The sequence below is a fragment of the Nyctereutes procyonoides genome, unplaced genomic scaffold (genome assembly GCF_905146905.1).
Source record: "Nyctereutes procyonoides isolate TBG_1078 unplaced genomic scaffold, NYPRO_anot_genome, whole genome shotgun sequence".
NCBI lineage: Eukaryota > Metazoa > Chordata > Mammalia > Carnivora > Canidae > Nyctereutes > Nyctereutes procyonoides.
The window spans coordinates 1,209,741-1,224,962 of record NW_026575156.1 but is presented as its reverse complement, the minus strand read 5'-3'; the positions used below and the strand labels follow the sequence as shown (position 1 = coordinate 1,224,962).

The 15,222-nt window shown below is 32.9% G+C and overlaps 1 non-coding gene and 1 pseudogene across 1 annotated transcript; both read right to left on the bottom strand.

Moving 5' to 3' along the window:
- The window catches only part of LOC129502276 (40S ribosomal protein SA-like), a 179,117-nt pseudogene that overhangs the window by 21,202 nt on the left and 142,693 nt on the right, over nt 1-15,222 (bottom strand).
- LOC129502298 (U6 spliceosomal RNA) lies at nt 3,085-3,189 on the bottom strand. Its single transcript, XR_008662931.1, has one exon. It is a non-coding gene; the product is annotated as a U6 spliceosomal RNA (small nuclear RNA).

Here is a 15,222-nt window from a genome sequence, read left to right as displayed (position 1 = left end):
TGTGAGCAAAAGCCTTTTTAGCTCCTTGATCCATGTAAGTATGATGAACTGTTTAACTGCCTAGGGAAGAATAGCAGACTGCTTGGGCAGAGGGATCTCTATAAATGAGAACTTGAGATGCCTTATGTGAGTCTAATACAGTCAGTCATTCAGGGCTCTTATACACATCCAATTCAGAGGAATTAAAGAAGAAATATTTCTCTGGAAAGTTGCCTTAATTCCTTTTCCAACATAAAAAAATTAAATTGTCAAATACTTAAAAATTTAAGTAGAATTCGGGTAGAAAACTATATTTTTGTTTATACTATTTAATTAGAATACAAACTAAGTAAAATATTGATAACTTGTTTTACTAAATATATCATACAAGACTAAAACTCATTTGCATATATACATCTGTGCTTTCTCCCGGGTATTTCATTTCACAAATCAACTTTCCTAACCTTTTCCATCTAACAATCTGAAACGGTTACGTAGAATGGAATAAGTTATATTATCATACTTTGTAGTACTCATAATTTAAATTTTTAAGCAACAGTTATTTAACAGAAAAAATGAATTATTTCCAACATTAAAGGCAATGCTAAAATTTGTCATGAGTTATGTCTAAATTACATGTCATATTTAAAGAGAGATGATTTCTGAACATTCCAATTGTTGTTCTTAGCTCTTAAATACCCCATATCTTAATTCTTGGCCTTTCTATATGACCCAGGTAATCTTCTTTACCTACTTTGGCTTGTACTTTTATTCTTGGCTCACTGAACCAAAACCAAGAGTTGGACACTTAGCTGACTGAACCACCCAGGTGCCCTGAATTAAAGCTCCTTTTTAAATAATATTGCTTAGAGGAAAATCACAACTTTATAAAACTGATTCCAATAATACTTTTGTCTTTCGTGCAGAAATCTGGAAATAATTTCCCACAAAGTTGCAAAATTTGACCAGTTTTTAAAATAATTATTCACCAAATAAGTAAAGTCAGAAAACTTCTGGGTGATAATTGAAGTACAGAGAACTAGAACCCTATATGCAACATCCCTCTAGCTATATCTGATTTCTTGCTCTGGATCCAATCACAAAAATACGTGGTACTCTTGGGAAATCCACTTTATCTATAAACTTGTAAAATTGCATTGAGTAAATTTTTGTTCCAAAGAAACTAAGACAGTTTATACACTGGCTAAGCCAAGAGCACTGCTTGGGGAATTTAACTGTTTTGCTCAGACTATCACTGGCCATCTGTTATTGAAGAGAGGTCTTTAGAGCCTGAATTATCTAGGCAGACTAAGGCTGTTGATAGAATAACTTGGCTAAATACTGTTTTCCATGTCAATTTTTTAGATGCGTACTGTATGAGGAATGAGGAACAGGTTTTATTATGTCTTAGTGTTAATATTGCCTTCTAAAAATTTATTCAGTCACAGAAGAATATCCATGTTTCAAATCTGTGTGTGTGGACGTGCATGTGTGAAGATTTTGCTGTAATGGTTGAAGTGTGTTTCTTTCTAATAATATTCATGACATATTTGTTCAGTTTTGAATAGCTTGAAAACACCAACTGAAAAAATATTTAGCAAGTTGATTAAGAAAGTAAACATTTGGCACAGCTTGCCCTGAATTTTGGTTCAGGTTCAAAGGATAAATGCCTCAAAATTAAGGATTTGGGGATAGAAATTTTTATTATCTAATGCACTCTGTGAGGAACTGAAACTTCTAGTTCTTTTCTCTGTGTTGAAAAGAGTATTTTAAAAAACAATCCCCACCATAAGAATAATGTGAATTGTGAATATTAGATTAGATTCAGTAAACAACTTTGTTTTGTGATAATTGAAAGCAGAAATAAATTAAGTTTATCAAAATAAAATTTTAAACTATTGTACTATCTTCATCAACAAATCTTTAATGAATAGTTAATTATACTGATATAAAACACTTTTTTAACCGTTAACATGTGCCAAGAAAGGAATTTAGATGTTTCATTTACATAAAGTAATTTTATTCTTGTAAAAATTGTATTGTTATTATTAGTAGTAGTATGTCGGGAAAAGATACTTTACTGATTTTCCTACTTATAACATGATGGAGTGAGCATACTTGGGGACAGTGGGTGACCAGATGTTCCATATAAATGGGTATTTTGCTTCATTTTCCTGATTATTTGCCAAGCATCTATCAGAGTGCTCAGAAAAATAACATTTCTGAATAAATTAATCAGAATAAGTGAATGAAAAGAATAAAAACAGAAGCATATTAGATATTACATTTTAACTATACTTAAAAATAATACTTCTATCATTTTAACTTGATGAAATGATTCTGTGCAATTATAAAGCAGCCACTGCCCACCTACATCAGAATTTTCCATATGTAGGGACTGTCCTCCTACGTTTACCAAGAAGCAATGGTAAGGGGAATAAATAGGAATGTGAAGGTGGATGATGACATTTCATGACAAATGAGTCTGATGGTCTCATTTATTATCGTATCCAGTCACTGAAAATGTGCCAATTCTCGCTCCTCAATAATTGTTTTTTCTTGCACAATTCAGATAATGGACTTTATATGGAATTTTGTAGAATGATTCACTTAAATAGGAAAGTTTATAGCAATTTGAGTCAGTATGCCAATGGAAGAAAAGACACTGGTGCTTTGACCTTTTTATTTCTTAGAAAATATCTAAGGATTCTAATGTCATTTAGAAAGCTTTAAAGAGTATTTTTTCCATTAAAAAGCATTTTCAGGGGGATCCCTGAGTGGTTCAGCAGTTTAGCGCCTGCCTTTGGCCCAGGACGCCATCCTGGAGTCCTGAGATCGAGTCACGTTGGGCCCCTGGGACCCTGCTTCTCCCTCTGCTTCTCCCTCTGCCTGTGTCTCTGCCTCTCTCTCATGTCTATCATGAATGAATAAATTTTATAAAAAAATCTTTAAAAAAATAAAAAGCATCTTCAGTATTAAGACCTCATATTTTTATGTATATTTAAGCTAGAATCATAAATTTACCAAAGTTGAGATGTTGTTTGATCAAAAGTGTTTTTTTTTAATTTAGCTGATATAGTTCAAATATACCTCCTCCTTTTTAAAAAAAATATGGAATGCTTCATGAATTTTGTGATATCCTCGTGCAAAGGCTATGCTAATCTTCCCTATATTGTTCAATTTTAGGGCAAGTGTTGCTAAAGCAGGCACTCCCTCTTCCTTTCATGACAATACATTCTTTTGTTTCTTTGAGATTTAAGCTCACAGTGCCTGTTCAGAAAAATATTATGGAAGAAAGCCCAATGAATTTACGGAATATGTTGATTATGGACAGGTGAAAGAATGGAATGATCTGAAGTACTTGTTATAAATGCGTATGATAAATTAGTCTGCCAGATTTAATAATATGCTTTATCCCTTTCAATTAAAGCTATTATGTGCAGATTCAAGTACTTTTAAAGATTAAATATTATGTGGATACAAAAAAATGATACTACTGTTGCATTCCATTCTTAAGAGTATTTTGTATTATTTCAAAAGGTAAAAGTTCATATTTTTATTTATAAATTATTTTTTAGGGCTTAAAACTGAATTTGTGGCAAATTAATGTGAAATTAACCTTTAAAATATGGGAAATATTTTATGCATAAGGAGGTCATGTGGTCTGCCCAATTTTATTAGTTAAAAGAATCTTCTTAAATTGCTGTGCTAAAACACTGATGGGTTATTTGAGTTTATTTCAAAAAAATTAATGCATATAGGTGGCATATATTCTTTTTTTTAAATTTTTATTTATTTATTTATTTATGATAGTCAGAGAGAGGGAGAGAGAGAGAAGCAGAGACACAGGCAGAGGAAGAAGCAGGCTCCATGCACCAGAAGCCCGACGTGGGATTCGATCCCGTATCTCCAGGATCGCGCCCTGGGCCAAAGGCAGGCGCCAAACCGCTGCGCCACCCAGGGATCCCGGCATATATTCTTTTAGAGGGTTGCATATTGAAAAACAAAGATGAGGAAAAAAAGTTCAACTTTGATTACAATTTAGTGGCAAATAGGGCAAACTAACTTTAAGTTATATATGCACAGATTAATATTAAGATTTATAATGAAACTATAGCATACATTTAATGGAATTATTCAAAAGGAACTAATGTGAGAAAGGCATTTCAAACATGAGTATAGTGATATTTTAAAGGGACATATTTCTGAAAACTCCCTAAATATTAATGCATTTCTCTAGATGTCTGTAGTTCCAATGTGGAACTACTAACATAAGAAACTAGCCTTATTTTCTGTAATTGGCTTTCCCATGAAAACTGTAACTACAATTGAGGAGTTTTGCTTTTATACTTGATTAAATAAAAGCAACAACAAAAGCACACTGCCCTAGGAAGCAAAACACAGGAGTTATTTACATATGGGGACTCATCTAACTTAAAGATTATTCTTGTGAAGTCTACAGTAAGAGCCACTCCACAGACTCTCTATTACCCCCATTTTTTATCATCATAGTCTTATGCCTTTAATAAGATCTTAAGGAATTCTTTCCTTAAGTGAAACACATTTTACTTGATAAAGACATGTAGAAAAGTGTGTGTATGTGTGTGTCTATGTTTCATAATGCACTGTTTTACATGTTGATGGCAATGTGTTGTTATAAACACAGTCTCAAACTCAATGAAAGCACAGAACGTAAGTAACAATAATGGCATTTGTCAAATAATTTTTGTGGGGAATTTCCTATAAGGTCATTGTATGATGGGTCAGACAGAAGGCAGCAGTAAGTATATGGAAAGATACTTGGGATACAAGTCAAAGAAGAGAGTATTTCATTTTAGGTTTGAGCCACAAATCTATGAAATAAGTACAATAATCATTAAAAAAAGAGGAAACTAAGGTCAGAAAGATTAAGCCATTCATCTAGAGTTCTAATGTAGTATCAGAAGCAGGATATTAACTTTAACATCTGACTCCATATAACCAAATATTCTGAGAAGTTTAAAAGCAGACAAAACCAACAAAATTTTCCATCCTATTGGCATTGCTTCTCTATCCTAGACATGTTTTCCGTTTTTTCTTTTTTTTAAATTTTATTTATTTGAGAGAAAGAGAAAGGAGAATGAACAGAGGGCAGAGGGAGAAGCAGACTCTGCACAGGAAGCTTGATGCGATGTGGGGCTCAATCCAGACCCCAGGATAAGGACCTGAGCTGAAGGCAGGCACTTAACCAAGCTGAGCCACCCAGGTACCTCTCCATTTTTTCTTGACAAAGATGTAAGCCAACAGGTTTTATTCCTACTCATTGTTGTTAATATAATCTCCTCCTCCATCTACCATCCAAAATTTAAAACTATACTAAATAGCAAGAGTTTAAAACATACCATAATATGGACTTGTAGAAAGGGAAGGAGATCATAGTTTGACAAACAACAATTAAAGAAAAAGAGTTTTATCTCTGGAAGAGATAAAAGTGCTTGAGGAGATGATTCAATAAATATTTCTCAATAATTTATATGCATAAATATTCAGAAGATAGATAAATATGGATACTGTAAAATCATTATTTCAGATATCTGTTCTCTGGTTCTCTTACATTCCGCCTTATATTTTCACTAAGAAAATAGAAACAAAAACTATAGTCAGATGTAAACTTCGGTATCTCTGCTAAAAAGAATTATGTTAAGAAAAAAATAGAACAGAGTCATTTCAGAAAACATTTATTTGACGGTGATAACTTGGGAGTTTTAGCATGCTTATTGAGAGCTTGTTCGCTTGCCACTTCACTCTACAGCATGATGGTACATAAAGGATCTGGAGGCTTGCCACTTGAAAAAGGAAAGGTGGCAAACCTATAAATTACTCTTAATTATCAAAAATAGAATGCATAAAGTGACTTTCACACTCTTGAGTATAAAACACATCAAAAATTACCATTACACATCCTCTTACAGCTATAATTCACTCACTTGATTTTAGAGTTCTCAACGTGCCTGATTTCCTTGGTCTACCTGTTTCTCTCACCCTGTCACTCATTATCCCTGTTATTCCTCGCCCATTGACTCTTCAATTGGCACATTTCCATACTCCACATTATGCTTACAAATAATCTCATTAAAAGAGTGCAGCTCACCAAAGAGCACTTGTTACATCAAGGGTGGAACTACATTAGCCTCACTTCCCCATAGGCACCATTCAAGTGTTTTACTGGAAATATATCCTCACATCTGGTTGCTGCTCAGTGGTTAAATACATAGCCACGTTATTGAGATCAATTATTGCCTGCCTGAGCTGGAAAACAGTTTACAACATGATGAGAGGGTGAAAAGAATAGTGCTCAGTGAAGCGATCATTGACTGAAATATCAAGTACCTCTTGTGTCAAAGTGCTAGCAATGTATAATCTAAGAGCAATAGTGTTTCAAGATCATATGCTGATTGCCTAGTGGTATTTATATAGCATAATATCAAAGACACGTGCAATCTCTGTGACTGCAGGAACCATAAAGGCCCAGTTAGCAGCATAACCAAGAAATTAAAAGATGACAAATACTTCATGATTAATTTCCCATTTTCCATTCTTGATTGTTTACTATTTCATTTTGATCCATTTTTTTCTCTCACACTTTTTAATATCAAAGGAAATCAGATATACTTGTAAAAGGATGATTTTAGTTTGAAATGAAAAAACACACCCACCAAAAATCTTGGTTGAACAACAGCTAACTATCAAAGAAAAGGACACACACACCTCCTCACTCAAGTACCTCCTGCCAAGAAAACTAGGGCTTCCTGTCTGCTTAGATAACAGGCTGGCGCATCACACACCAGCACTTCTGCAGAGTGGGTGGTAGTGAAGGGAACGCAGTAGGGGCCGAGGAGGTGGTGCAAATGATTCTTGATGGAAGACGAACTGTACAAAAGGGTCAAGAGAGCAGTTGTCAGCCCAATGTCAGACCCAGCGAGTGGCATAGGATATGCCTCCATAAGACCAAGTTAGTGGTAGAAGGTAGAATGCAAGCCTGGCAAGCTAATTTTATTTTTGTCTGAATAGTACATTTGTAAAATTACATAAAAGCAAATTTTGTTTCACTGCTGCCTGCTGCCTAATATTGAATTTGGTTTCCTTGCTCAAGAACAGAGTTTACCTCTTGATTAAGCCCTTATTTTCCAAGTCAAGTAACCCTTTTCATAGTCTGACATTCACTTGAGCTTTAAAATATAATGATTTTCCTTTCCAGGAAGAAAAGGTGACATAGTTGTGAAACTATTCCAGCACTTAGAGATGTTACAAAAGCCAACATACTAGATTAATTCTAGCAATCCCTTTCTCAATCACTTAAGGGAGAGATAAATTACTCGTTTTCGAAAACACAACTGCTTATCTTATGGAAGTCTGGAAATTATATCACTACCTTCAGCACCTTTAAGATCATTCCTGTGTCTCATCAATCAGGGAATGCTAACTTGCATGCATCTTCTTTGCAATAAATTGACGCTTGATATTTAGCAAATGATTTTTTCTAAAAGTTATTTGTTTCTAAAAACAATATAATGGTGAATCAGCAACTAAATATAAGTGAGTCTTAAAAGAATATTAAGGTCTTTAGTCTCTGTGATCTATGAATAATTTTTAAATTAAGATTTCTTGTAAGATTTAAATAATACATACTGCATTAAAATAAACTTATATACTATATCTAAATAGTATTAAACCTACAAAAACTTTATAGAATATAGCACAATATCCAAAATGAGAAAAATAAAGATTTTTGATGAGAAAGAATGATGCTCTTTTTTTATTTTTTAAAATTTTATTTATTTATGATAGTCACAGAGAGAGAGAGAGAGGCAGAGACACAGGCAGAGGGAGAAGCAGGCTCCATGCACCGGGAGCCCGACGTGGGATTCGATCCCGGGTCTCCAGGATCGCGCCCTGGGCCAAAGGCAGGCGCCAAACCACTGCGCCACCCAGGGATCCCTGAATGATGCTCTTTTGATAAAGGAATAATGATGTAACAAATTCTGTATCCAAATTTTCTAATTTTTAGTAAGGGATAATTTTTACAAGACCAATGAAACTTCCAGTATATTAATTAGTAATACTGAGAGAGTACTACTGGGTAGGTATTTACCATTCTCTCCAAATATTTTTTAAGATTTTCTCTAATAATTTTTTAGGAAACTATAATAATTCTGAGCATATTTCTGTTCCACAGGATGAACTGCTAATTTTCTCTTCTGAGCTTTCACAGAATATGACAGGAAATTTCAGGTATAATTAAAACAAACACTAGTGCAAATCTTAATGAACATAAGCATTCATTGTAACCAATGCCCTTCACAATTCTGATTTTTTTTTAAGATTTTATTTATTTATTTATTTGACAGAGAGTGTGAGAGAACACAAGCAGGGGGAACAACATGGGGAAGGGGAGAAGCATGCCTCAATACATATCAGGCATGGAGCCTGATACAGGGTTAGATCTCAGAATCCCAGGGATCATGACCTGAGCTGAAGGCACACTCAACCAACTGAGTCACCCAGGTACTCCCAAAATTCTGATTTAAAACAATCCTGAAGGGCAGCCCCCGTGGCTCAGCGGTTTAGCGCCGCCTGCAGCCCAGGGTGTGATCCTGGAGACCCGGATCGAGTCCCACGTTGGGCTCCTGGCATGGAGCCTGCTTCTCCCTCTGCCTCTGTCTCTGCCTCTCTCTCTCTCTCTCTCTCTCTCTCTGTGTTTCTCATGAAAAAAAAATAATAAAAAATCAATCCTGGAAACAGAATTGTGAAACAGAGAGGTGTTTTTTTTTTCTTTTAAATAATCACTTCCATTTTATTTATTAATATTTTTAAAAATATATTATTTATTTATTTGAGAGAGAGCATAAGCGGGGGCGGGGAGGGTTGGATAGAAGAAGAAGCAAACTCCTCACCTGAGCACGGAGCCTGATGCAGGACTCAATTCCAAGACCCTGAGAAAATGACCTGAGCTGTAGGCAGATGTTTAACCTACTGAGCCTCCCAGGTACCCATATTGTGTGCTTTCTTACTAGAACATAATTTCCTTGAATTCAGGGACTATATCTGACTTATAATGGTAGCCTTTACAATTCCAAGCTCAGATTTGAAAAACAAACATTTTTATAAACAATATATTTAAGAATATGCATAACATATTTTTCCAAAATACTCTCATACACCCATGATTTTTAATCTGTATCGCCAAATTCAAACCCTTAGAATGATAGCAATTATTTTTATTTCATTTATTTCATTTGTATCTTGTTTGACATCTATGCAATATATACATATATAGTGATCTATTGTTTATAACTGAGCTGTGACACTAGGTAACAATGTATCCGTGTTGATTATGCTTAAATCATACAAACTATCTTTAAAAAGAGAGAAGCATTAAATACATAGTTAGAATAAAAACACATTTTGAAAATCAAAGCCCAACCATATCCCATCTTAAAAGATGTTTGATATTTATTATATTTCTTTTAGATTGTAATAGCCAACAGTGATTACATACTGCAAATAAAAAGAATGTAAATTAACCTTATCTCTGTTCCAATTCACTTTTTGTTAGTATTTTGGGTTCAGTTTATTTTAGGATTTTTTCCTTATGGATTAGATGAATGAATGGGTCATACTTGGTACTGGGAGAGTGGGTTAGGGGCAGATTTGGGAACAGGAATGAGAGAAGAAAAAGAATTTTGTATGACTGAAAATCTGCATTGTGTATCCATGTTTATTTAACAATATCTTTAAGGATTTCTTAAATTGTTAATCTTCAAATTAACATATTACAGTGATATATTTTTTAATATTGAGTTTTGTTACCAGGTTATTATTTTTTGAACTCAAAGATGAGCTGATGAAACATTTCCAATGATTAATTTCTATTTGTGAGAACTCTACTTTAAAAGACATAAATTTGTTTACAGTCCTGATATATAGAGCTATTTTACTTTTGGGGGGGAAGTCAGGAATATTTATTGTTTTAGAGATCCATCCAAGTGCCACTCTCATTTTACTCATTTAGAATTGCATACTCTAAAATCAGTATGTAGATGCTACTTTATTTGTGGTAATTCATTAATTTTTTGCATAAGTAGCATTCCAAAGAAACACATTGGGAGGAGCTATTTTGTTGTTGTGATGTAAGCTGTTTGCTTTAATATACTTATGTTTTACATGTGAAGAATATATGCTAGTCCTATTTTCTAGGCACAGGTTTTCATTTTGAAAAAATACATTAATGAATTTATCAATATTCTAACAATATTCTAACATGTTAATACATGAATATATTAATAGCCATATCTTTTTTTAAAGATTTTATTTATTTATTCATGAGAGACCCAGAGAGAGAAAGAGAGGCAGAGACACAGGCAGAGGGAGAAGCAGGCTCCATGCAGGGAGCCTGATGTGGGACTCGATCCCAGGATTCCAGGATCACACCCTAGGCTAAAGGAAGGCACCAAACTGCTGAGCACCCAGGTGTCCCTTAATAGCCATATCTTATTTATACTCCTTGCATGAATTCTACTTGTGTGTGGTATTTAATTTTTTTGTATTCTAATATTTAATGAAAGGGTCTGTATTTATTTTATGGCAAACTGTTATAATTTGATAATCTTTGAAGTGATAATTTTGCCTTTTCACAAAACAACATGGGACATTTCATTATTTTCCTGTGCTCTGTATCAATTTATGTAAGAGGTAGCCATAGCTTCCAAGTTAGAGTGAAACATGAAGATATATGTCTCGCATCTTCACATGAATTCTTTGATATTCTTTCAGTTTATTTCACAGTTATTAGTTATTCAGATATCGAGTCAACTTTGGTAGCATAAATATGCCCCAGGAAATGGTCTATTTAATTGACCTTTTAAAAGATCTCAACAGAAATCTCAAGGCCTGTGTCAATTCCTTATTCCTTTTTAAAAACCTGCTTCTGTTACACATTGTTTCTTGCTCTGTTTATTCTAGTCATTTAAAATGCTTACCACAGATTTTCCAGATAAAATTTTCAAATTGTCTTTTCTTACAAAGTGAAAAAAAACCAGTTAACATTTGTAGCTACATATTTTTTCAGCTGAGAAATAATCTTTAAGAGATTACTTGAAGATTGCCTTTAACATGTTTATCTAATCACATTTCTCATATAATTTATAATCCATGGGTTGAGTCATCTATAATTCATGTTATTATATGCATACTCTATTTTTAAGTCTTTAAACTTTGTCCTGCATTTTGAGATATTTTTCCCTTATACGGCTAGTCTTACATATCACTGATTCAGTTTACTCATTTGCATGCTGCTCTTTACTGCAAAAACTCCCTGTGCATACTTTCAGTTAGTTTACAGGTGTTATATCTTTAAAATGATATCTATGATTCCACAGTTAAAAAAAAATTCTCTATATGGTAAATAGTTTCCAAGTATCTTCTTCTCTTGTAAAAGTAACCTAGCTTCAGCGTTTTCAAAATCTAAAATATTATTCAGAGAATATTTACTACTTTTTTAATTTAAAAAATTGTAACATGGACAACTATTACCAAAAATTCAAAGTATATAGAAACAATAGAAAGAAAGAAAGAAAGAAAGAAAGAAAGAAAGAAAGAAAGAGAAGAGAAGAGAAGAAAGAAAGAAAAGAAAAGAAAGAAAAGAAAAGAAAAGAAAAGAAAAGAAAAGAAAAGAAAAGAAAAGAAAAGAAAAGAAAAGAAAAGAAAAGAAAAAAAGGAGAGGAAAGGAAAGGAAAGGCTAAAGAAAAGAAAAGACAAAGGAAAGAAGGAAGATATTGAAAAAGAACAATTAACAAAACTAAACATGGAAAAAATAAATAGGAATGTACGTGGCTGTGAAGAACGTAAAGTAAGAAATATCTGTTATATCCCACTTGCCATTACTAATGATTATCACTGAATGTAATAATAATAATACGTATTTGAAGAAGAAATCTGTTTTCACATCCAGAACATCTAGTATAGATAGGCTTGCTGGACAATCTTTTTAGTTAAAATAAAGGAATAAGAAAAACTCCAGCATTTGGAATGCTATACCAGATGATTTATGCTGTTTAGCTCCTAACAGTAATAGGATTGAGAAGCCATTAGTCTACAATAGACAGCATTATCACGGCCAGGTAAAGTTTTAAAGTATTTGGTAAACTAATCATTAGACTGTTGAATAACTGATTTAAATTGCATTTATCGGGAAGCCCGGGTGGTCAGTGGTTTAGCGCCGCCTTCTGCTGAGGACCTGATCTTGGAGACCCAGGATCAAGTTCTATGTCGGGCTCCCTGCATGAAGCCTGCTTCTCCCTCTGCCTCTGTTTCTGCCTCTTTCTCTCTTTCTGTGTCTCTCATGAATAGATAAATAAAATCTTTTTTAAAAAATGAATAAATAAATTGTCATTTATCTAAAAATTAAATCTGAAGCTTATGACTATCTTCTTTGTATGGTAATAACTAATCTTTGTAAAATATGACAATTACTTTTGCTATTATTTTAAAATACATATACATGATTTCCAAATTATCTATGTATGTATATCTGTATCTCCCAGAAAACATGTTTATAAATTTTTAAAAAAATAGGTAATAATAGATCAAACAGGTAATAGATTGAAATGTATAGTACATATCTTATGCTTTTATCAGATATATATTGAGGACTCTACTCAGATCCCAATCCCATTAAAATCCAAGTCATCTTGGACAAATTAGGTCATCATACTGTACCTCAGTTTCTTCATCTATACATGGCTATAATAATGGTATCTAACTCACAAGGTTACTGTGAAATTCCAATGCTTAATATGAATAGTTTTGTATAAACAAGTGTTTTTTGCCACTAATTTGATTTTTAAGTCCTAATAAATACACCCTATTATATTTGATGTAATAAATAGTTAAATCCATTAATATACAATAATTATTTTTTAGGAGTACTAAGTTTAATCTAAATAAATGCATTGTTTATGAATTTTCTTACAATATAAGACTTACAAAATATATTCTTTATTCTGATCTTAAAGTAATATAAACTATCAATTTATAAAATAGTCATGATTTGTAATAGGCAAAGAACAGAAATGGTAACCATATTACGTGGTTTTCTAGTAGAAAATGCTACTTAATTTTACATAAAAATTAGAATGGTTACTATGATCACCCACACTAATTTTGAAATTTGTAAATGAAAAGATGAGAAATCCTTTCCATCTAAGGACTTCAGAAAAACAGTTGGATCTAATGGGCTTGTTATTTTAAAAATAGTCACATTACAGTAATGTGGACATTTTGGACAATCATACTTATTTAAAAATATTCATTATTTTTTAAAGTTTGAGTTAGAGTGAAACATTAAAAAATCATAGACATACCAAAATAATTTCTTTGCTCTAAATCTGACTTGATTACATAGCAATATATGATCTTAAAATGTTATCCCTAACAATGCATCTCAATACACTTTTTTAAATCGACTTTTACATTCCTAAAACACACTCACACAGATGTAATGGGATATCTACGGTTACTGAGCAGAAGAGTATAGTATGTCATTTTAAAATTCATCCTATTATTTCAGTAATTCAAATTTCTAAAAAATGTTTTTAATATATTGTTCTTGGAAGTTAACAATTCTTTTATGTTTTTTTTATACTAGGACCTTATTACATACATTTATTTCAAAGAATATTGCCAGATTATCTGATGATATTTTAACTTACACATTCAAATTCTAAGGAATGTTATTTTTTCAATAATTAAATTTCTGTTTTTCCTAGTAAAGCAAATAAATTATGCTACAGAAAGTACAACAGAGGGATCTCTGGGTGGCGCAGCGGTTTGGGGCCTGCCTTTGGCCCAGGGCGCGATCCTGGAGACCCGGAATCGAGTCTCACGTCGGGCTCCCGGTGCATGGAGCCTGCTTCTCCCTCTGCCTGTGTCTCTGCCTCTCTCTCTCTCTCTGTGTGTGACTATCATAAATAAATAAAAATTAAAAAAAAAGAAAGTACAAAAGAAAAAGACACAGTTGTGGAGGAACATTTTTACCAAAAACTTAAATGTCTGACAGGGGCCCAGAATTGGTTGCTGTTAGAAATAAAGTATCATTATAGAAAGGTAAACATGGAAGTTTGCTAAGGTGTTACCTCTCCCTGGTGCTTCTGTAACTTAAGTTATTATGCAAAGTGATACATGTCCTTTGGAATCCTAACAAAGCAATCTTGTAGTAAGGAAAAAAATCTCATGCCCTTCTCTAAAGCTACTTCATTATGGGAATTTAAACTTTCTTAGAGAAAACACATTTTCTCTATCTTATTTACACTCTTTGAAACTCCTAGACATGCTGAAATATTCTCTGCAAGGAAAAAAAGACCCCCCCCACCAAAAAAAAAACTATAAAGAAAGGCTAAAATGTACAGAAAATTATTGCACAATTATATATACACATAACACGGATATTTTAACAACATATCAGCTGAATAAATATGATAACTAGAAGAAATATTTGGCCTCTAATTCCTGTAGAAAAAAGTTGATATTTATACATTTCAAAAATTAGAAGATTTAGATGTTTTTGTACAAAAGTATATTATCTCAACATAAAATGTGACATTTCATACCAATAAATCAGAACAAATTAATTTACAACAGCATAATGTACTTGTCTTGAAAGTTTAATTTTCTTCTCTTAGTAAATAGATGGCTTTCTTTTCTATAAACAACAGATTAGTAGTTGAAGAGGAAAATTAGTGATTAGTAATTGAAGAATAATCTAAAAATTATTCTCACTATTTGAAACATTCCTAAGCAAGAAAATAAGAGTGGAAAATCAATTATTTTTATCAATACTACTTATCCAAAGTTCATATATTATAATTTTGTAGATACATTGCTAATACAGAATTTCCTCAAAGTGCAATAAAATCTCTCATATACCACATAAATCATCTTTAGAAGTGGCCATGGTTCTAAATAATTGAAAAAGGGGGCTTGTGGGGGTGTTAAGAATCCCTGAACAGGGGAACATGATCTCACAGATCTGGCCAAGGTGATCACAAAGACAACATTAGCTCATTTCAAGGTCTCAGTGGGTATACTTTATTCATCCATGTGTTCACTGAGCTAGTCATTCATATATCTATTCTTTCAACAAATATCCATGGTGGCTCTATGATATGCCATGCAATGGTATAATCCAGGGAATAGACTGAGAATATA